Source organism: Physeter macrocephalus, chromosome 4 (genome assembly GCF_002837175.3).
Source record: "Physeter macrocephalus isolate SW-GA chromosome 4, ASM283717v5, whole genome shotgun sequence".
NCBI classification, from domain to species: domain Eukaryota; kingdom Metazoa; phylum Chordata; class Mammalia; order Artiodactyla; family Physeteridae; genus Physeter; species Physeter macrocephalus.
Genome location: NC_041217.1, coordinates 86,132,677 through 86,139,818, shown reverse-complemented (window position 1 = coordinate 86,139,818; position 7,142 = coordinate 86,132,677). Strand labels below are relative to the sequence as shown.

General features: G+C 39.3%; 1 pseudogene; it reads right to left on the bottom strand.

The window, feature by feature from the left end:
- Window positions 1-4,684: 4,684 nt before the first annotated feature.
- Window positions 4,685-6,377, bottom strand: LOC102990493 (acidic mammalian chitinase-like; annotated as a pseudogene).
- Between the last annotated feature and the right edge of the window lie 765 nt (window positions 6,378-7,142).

Sequence of the window (7,142 nt, the reverse complement as noted above, 5' to 3'; positions counted from 1 at the left end):
CCATGGCTCACGGGCCCAGCCGCTCCGCGGCATGTGGGATCTTCCCGGACCGGGGCACGAACCCGTGTCCCCTGCATCGGCAGGCGAATTCTCAACCACTGCGCCACCAGGGAAGCCCCTGAAATGTTATTATAGATAAATTAGATTAAATAAAATATTAAATTAACTTCACTGGTTTTCTAAATGTAGCTGTTAAAAATTTTAGAGTTATATATTTCTACTTAACACAGCTGCAGTGTTACTTAAACTATATACCATATAAAACTATATATAAACTATAAATATCAAGTATGCATGACAAAAAGATTCCATATTTAATAATTTGGGAAACACTGTCTACTGTATCCCCTTCTTGGTGTGTTCTGTGGGACAGTAATGTGGAAAACTTGGGAAAAAGTTTCATGAATTAAACATATTTGGGAAATGCCAGGTTAAGCATAGAGGACTTCTTGGGGCTTTCAATACCATGAGAATTGTGATTTTCCAAGAGATGCTTCTCAGATGCAGCATTTTCCCAACATCTTCAACCAAAGAACTCCTTTTATCATGAACACAGCACTCATTGACATAACTCTGAAGGGCAGTTTAGGGAACACTGGCCTAGAGGATAAGTCTCACAGGACTTACCTTGGTCCCTAAGGCTCTCGTGTGGCTTGTGGTTTGGCTCCAAAATCTTTTCTTTTACTATTTCCTCCAGTTAATATCTAATATTTAATATTTCCACTAGATTTCAAGTCTTCACCCCAGACTTAATGAATCGGACCCTTTGAGACTACCCTTTTTATATCAATTAACTTTTGTTGCATGATAAACCTCCCCCAAATACAGTGGCTTATAATAGCAACAATTTTACATGCTATGCCATGGATGAACTTTGCTGAGTGAAATAAACCCATCACAAAATGACAAATACTATATGATTCTACTTACAGGAGGTATCTAGAGTAGTCACAAGCATGGATACAGAAAGTAGACGGTGCTTACTGGGAAATGGGCAGTTGTTGTTCAGTAGGTATAGAGTTTCAGCTTAGGATGATGAAAAAGTTCTAGAGAGCTGTTACACACAATGTGATTATAGTAAACACTACTAAACTGGACCCTTAAAAATGGTTAAGAAGATAAATATTACAGCATGTGTTTTCTATCACAATTTTAAAAATTTAAATTCAAAAAAACCCAGCAACAATAAATTTAGTTTGCAATTCTGTAGATCCGCAATTTGGGCTAGGATGAGCTGGACACTCCTTCTACTGGTCTTGGCTGGGCTGAAGCATGCCTCTATGGTCAGCTGGCAGTCAACTGGCTGACACTGCTCCTGGGGTTGCCTGGCTCTCAGCTAGGGCCATTAGGGTGACTGGCCACATGCTTCTTGTCCTCCATCAGGCTTACTCTGCTCACATGGCAGTCTGCATTCTAAGGCTGTGAGAGCAAAAGCCACACAGTCTCTTCAAAACTAGACCAGGAACTCACACAATGTCATCCCTCTTGCTGCTTTCTATCAAAGCAAATAAGGCCAGCTCAGATTCAAAGGGTGGGGTAAGTATCTCTATCTCCTGATGCAAAGAGCTAAAAAGCAGTGTGACTATTTTTACAATGGTCCACACAAGTCCTGTAGTCCCATTTTCTAGAACAATCCATTATGATCGGTTTCTTATCTTTGATATGTACAGAAGTATACTTTTTTTAATGAGGCTACCTTCCTGTTTATTTTATATAATGTACAACCAAACAGTGCATAAACTTTTACTTGATATAATAAAACTTCCTATTTCAGCACAATGTCAGAAGCAGACTCTTTTGTACTTCACTTTTTTCACTTTCTCAGACACATATGATCAGCAGATCAGAGCTATTTTATTTTTTTTAGTGGTGAATTTTTGTATTATCACATTGCTATGCTTCCCTTGCCCCCGTCTCTCCATTGTCTTTATTGTATCTCAATACTAAATGCAGGATATTCTCAATACGATCTTTTCCAAATACATTTTTTGAGTCCTTCCGTCTACCTCTGACCATTTTCTTTGGAATCTTTAACCCCAGGTGCATAGCTGTCCACTCCTCAAGCTGAACTCCTTTTTGCTTGGCTCTAGTGGTTACTCTGGACCAACTTGTCCTGTAGCACTTAATTCACCAGATCATAATTTTCCACATATTTACCTATCTGTACCAGTGATGGTGAGCCCTGTGTCTTGTTTACTCATACAGCCCAGCATCCTCATGGTACCTGGCACAATGTAGGCATTCACTAGGTCATTATTAAATAAAGAAATGAACATTAATGAATAAATAGTTCAATGCAGGTGCATTCCCATGGTTTTTTACTGTGAGTACGGTATCTGTCCACAAGGTTATAAGGGATGGGAACTGTACCTCCTCCCTTTATTTCTTCCAACTTGTGACTCACATTTTACTGGAAGAATGCCTTCTTTTAATACCTCTACCCTGGTTTCCCATATCCTCATTACTATGACAACACTCTCAGATTTCTGTGTACACATCTATGAGTAGCACCTGTTAGATTCTGCCTCTTTATCAGAGTATTTCTTCTTTGTATGTGCTTTAAGTGATGGGAACTCTCTGGAAACAAGGGCCTCTACCCTCCTCACTCCTTCCTGTGCACTTGGAAAGAATGATTGTGCAACTGTGGATACAGTATTTTATGTATGTCAATTAGGTCAAATTTACTAATCATCTTCTCAGATCTAGACACTGAATTTTCTTTTTCTTCTTACTGTGGAGAGGTACTTTAAAATCTCCCACTGTGATTTTGAACTTGTCTGTTTCTCCTTTCAGTTTTGTCAATTTACATATCCTAGAGACTTCGAATTTTGATATCTTCTTGTTGGGTCAACCCCTTATTATTACAAAATGCCCTTCTTTATCTCAAGGAATACTTCTTATCTTAAAGTCTGCTTTGTCTAATATCAGTATAGCTACACCAACTTTCTTTTGGTTAGTGTTTACATGGTACATTTTTCCCATCCTTTTACTTCAATCTTGCTGTAGCTTTGTGGTATGTATCTTGTAAGCAGCATACACTTAAGCAGTTTTTAAACAAGAAAATAGATTGCCAACCTTTGACTTATGCCTAGAGTATTTAGCCCATTTACATTTACTGTAATTACTAGTATATTTAGGTTTAAATCTACAATCCTTTTTTATTTTTTTTCACTGCTCCAGTCAACTAAAGGGAAACTTTATTGACACCCCCAGGACCATGGAGGTACGACCCTGCAGAGCAGGAGGGACTGTATTTGACCTTCCTCGGGTGTATGTTGTTGGTGTGGCTTGTAACATTTGAAAGCATAGGTGCAGGTGAGGGAAACTCTTGGGACAGCTTATCTTGTCAAAGTTGTATTTCTGGTCTAGCTGGTGGGAGGAAGCCTCAGTAATGCCAACTGGTAGGTGCAGCACCAAGTTCAGGGTGGATTTTTCCTGGATGTTGGAGTCTGAGTGAGTATAGCCACCCTCCAGCTGCTTACCCATGAAAATCGGAAGGTGCTGCCTAGGTGGGATGCCCTCCTCATCTTGAATTTTACCTTTGACATTCCTTTGACACCTTTGACATGGTCACTGGGCTCAACCTCAAGAGCAAAGACCCCATCAGGGTCTCACAAAGATCTGCATCTCTACATCTTCTTATTGGCTGCCTCATTGAAGAGAAAGAGCTAAATCTACAATCTTTTTTGACCTGCATGATTTATATTGTTTTCTCTCCCCATTGAAGAGAATAACAATTGTGAAAAGGGAAGAAAGGAAGGAAAATCTTCAGACTGTAGACTAGTTTTCAGGCAGATAAATTCTAGCAGAGAGTACATAGGAAATTTGAGAATCTGGACATTTATTCTATTCAAAAGTGTTGTTAGATATGGACTTTGAGAGCATTATACAGAGTGAAGTAAGTCAGAAAGAGTAAAACAAATATTGTATATTAATGCATATATGTGGAATCTATAAAGATGGAATAGATGATCCTATTTGCAAAACAGAAATAGAGACACAGACGTAGAGAACAAATGTATGGATGCCAGGGGGCAAGGGGGGGAGGGTGGGAGGAACTGGGAGATCGGGATTGACACATATGCACTATTGATGCTATGTAAAAAATAGATAACTAATGAGAACATACTGAATAGCACAGGGAACTCTACTTAACGCACAGTGGTGACCTAAATGGGAAGGAAATTAAAAAATGAGGGGATATATTTATATGTATAGCTGATTCATTTTGCTGTACAGTAGAAACTAACACAACATTGTAAAGCAACTATACTCCAATAAAAATTAATTTTAAAAAGTTATATGTATACCTGATCCATTTTGTTGTACAGTAGAAACTAAAACAACATTGTAAAGCAACTATACTCCAATAAAAATTAATTTTAAAAAGATACATAAAAATTTTTGATTCTCAAATCAAAGAATACCTTGGCATTTGGTTAGAAGTATCTATAAATTGATATAATCTCATTGATGATATCCTTTTTCCTACTTCCTCTGTATTTGGAATCCAGCCTAAAAGAGCCCTTAGTGGGGGGTCCAACTAAAGTAGCCAATATGAGTGCTTATCTATCCTCCCTTGCAAATAGCCATGAGCATCCACTAGTAGCCTCAACCACTAGTTAAACAAACCAAGAAGTGTTGAATATTGTTTATATTGTTAAATCTATGGACCAAGAGAAAGTCACCTACTCCCCCCTCTCTCTAGTTTCCAGGAGACTACCTCATAGTAGGCCCAGAACCCAGACTGCCTAGTATAGGACCCAGAGGAACCAGGGCCAGTGGTAGCAGCATGAATTTCATGGTCACAGGGGTTGCTCAGGATGATGGTGAGTTCATAGGCTGGGAATCCAACTATGAGCTTCTCAGCTGGGAACCCATTGTCCTTCTAGTGGTTCTTGGCATAATCCTGTAATGGCAGGCAGGTTAGCTAGAGGCCTGATCCAGTTGATGGTCTAGTAATTAGGTATTTACTAAGCTTTTCTGTTACAGTTATACCTGCCGTACAAAGTATTTGCAATGTATTTTAACGCATCATTGATGTATCACTGTTGAAGTAGTATGTCTCTATATCAACAAACTTCTTTTAATAAAATACCAATATATAGGCTTTAGATATAACCTTCCCATCAAAAATATATGGAGAAGGATTAAGGGTTTTTTTTTTCATGATTTTTCTGGTATGATCCAGTGGTGGGTGGCTGAAATTCTGTATGGCGTACATGTGCAAGAAATTAGAATATTAGAAAATAGACAAAGCAGAAAGGGAACAGAAAGAGGGGAATGGTGGGAGAAACATTCTGTAATTTATGGAAAAATGAGTAATGGTACTTCATTTTCTTTTCTAAAAACAGCGCTGATTTCTAACCTTGTTTCCTATCTGATAAAATTTTCAGTACAGTATTAATTAGTTGGTGAATTTTTTATAAGTGGGAACTAGTTAATTAATTGTAACAGCTTAATTTCCCATTTAAGAAAATTACTAAATTTATGATACCTTTTGTCCCTGAATTTCCATGTGATTTACAACATCATCTCTGGTCTGCATTTTAGTCTGTTCAGGGACTCACCCCATTGAGGTTGGCATTGCTGCCATTGTCAGTTGGGTATTTGTAGAGACAGCTGTTCTCTCCTGTGTAGCCCTCCCAGGGACCTGGAGGTCATGAGTCATGACATGGATATAGTCCAGTGGGGTAAAGGATTTAAAAACATTTCTGATTGTCATTTTCCACTCCTATGCAGGCAAAAGATAAGACTTCCGAAACCTCCTAAACAAGGTCCCTGAACAGCAGGCAGACAAAGGATGAGTGTCTCTGGCACAAGTGATGCACAGAGGAGGTATAGGACATGTTATCACTCACTGGGACGGGTGGGGGAATCTCATAGCCAGACTGGATGTTGGGGATGCCAGCAACTCCTGTGGCAGTGACCATCAGCTTGGGCATGTTGATTTACTTGGCCTTCTGTTCAAAAGCTTCACACATTTCCTATACAAAAGTAGAAAAAAGTCTATGAATATCAACTCTAAGTTGATTTCATTCCTACTTTTTGAATTATGTTAATCTCTCCCATCCTTCATTCTTCAGCATCCTCACTGGAATAGAGTCTCCAGATCCTTCATCTCCAACTGAGATTGTAAGGATTTAGATTTCTATATGGGCTCAGTGACCTTTCATAGGAGACTGGTTGTGTGCTTTCCAGTCAAAATAATATGGAACAGTTCACCTGCACCAGGATAGTGAAGAGATTCTTGTTCTAAGGAGTGCTCCCACAAGAGCCAGGGTACTTCCAAAGTCCAGCCCGTCAAACTCATACTGGCACAGGAGTTTCGTAACTGAAGCAATAGAAGTCCAGTGGTTCTCAGGACTGGAAACCATGGCAGTGAAACTAAGAGAGACCCAAAGAAAGCGTGTGAGAACTTAGTGGTCCCAACACCTTGTAGTAAAATCAACGTAGGAAGTCATCTTGGGACTTCCCTCGTTGTCCAGTGACTAAGACTCTGCACTCCCAGTGCAGGGGGCCCAGGTTTGACCCATGTTCAGGGAACTAGATCCTGCATGCATGCCGCAACGTAGAGTCCGCATGCCGCAACGTAGAGTCCTCATGCCACAATTAAGATTCCACATGCCACAACTAAAAGAACCCAGTGGTCCAGTGGTTAAGACTTCGCCTTGCAATGCAAGCGGTGCAGGTTCAATCACTGGTCAGGGAACTAAGCTCCCACTTGCCACACAGTGTGGCCAAAAATTTAAAAACAATAATAATAAATAAATAAACAACAACAACAAAAAAGACTCAGTAAGGTGACAGATTTGAAAATGCTTTAACAAAGCAGAAGACACCATGTATATGCCTTGCCATATTATTTTTATTGTTAACATTTTTTTTTGCAGTTTTATTTTTTTAATCATTTTTTTAAAATTGAAGTATAGTTGGTTTACTATGTTGTGTTAGTTTCAGGTGTACAGCAAAGTGATTCAGTTATACATATATATATTCTTTTTCAGATTCTTTTGCATTATAGGATCTTACAAGATCTTTTTTTTTTTTTTTTTTTTTTTTTGCGGTACGCAGGCCTCTCACTGTTGTGGCCTCTCCCGTTGCGGAGCACAGGCTCCGGACGCGCAGGTTCAGCGGCCATG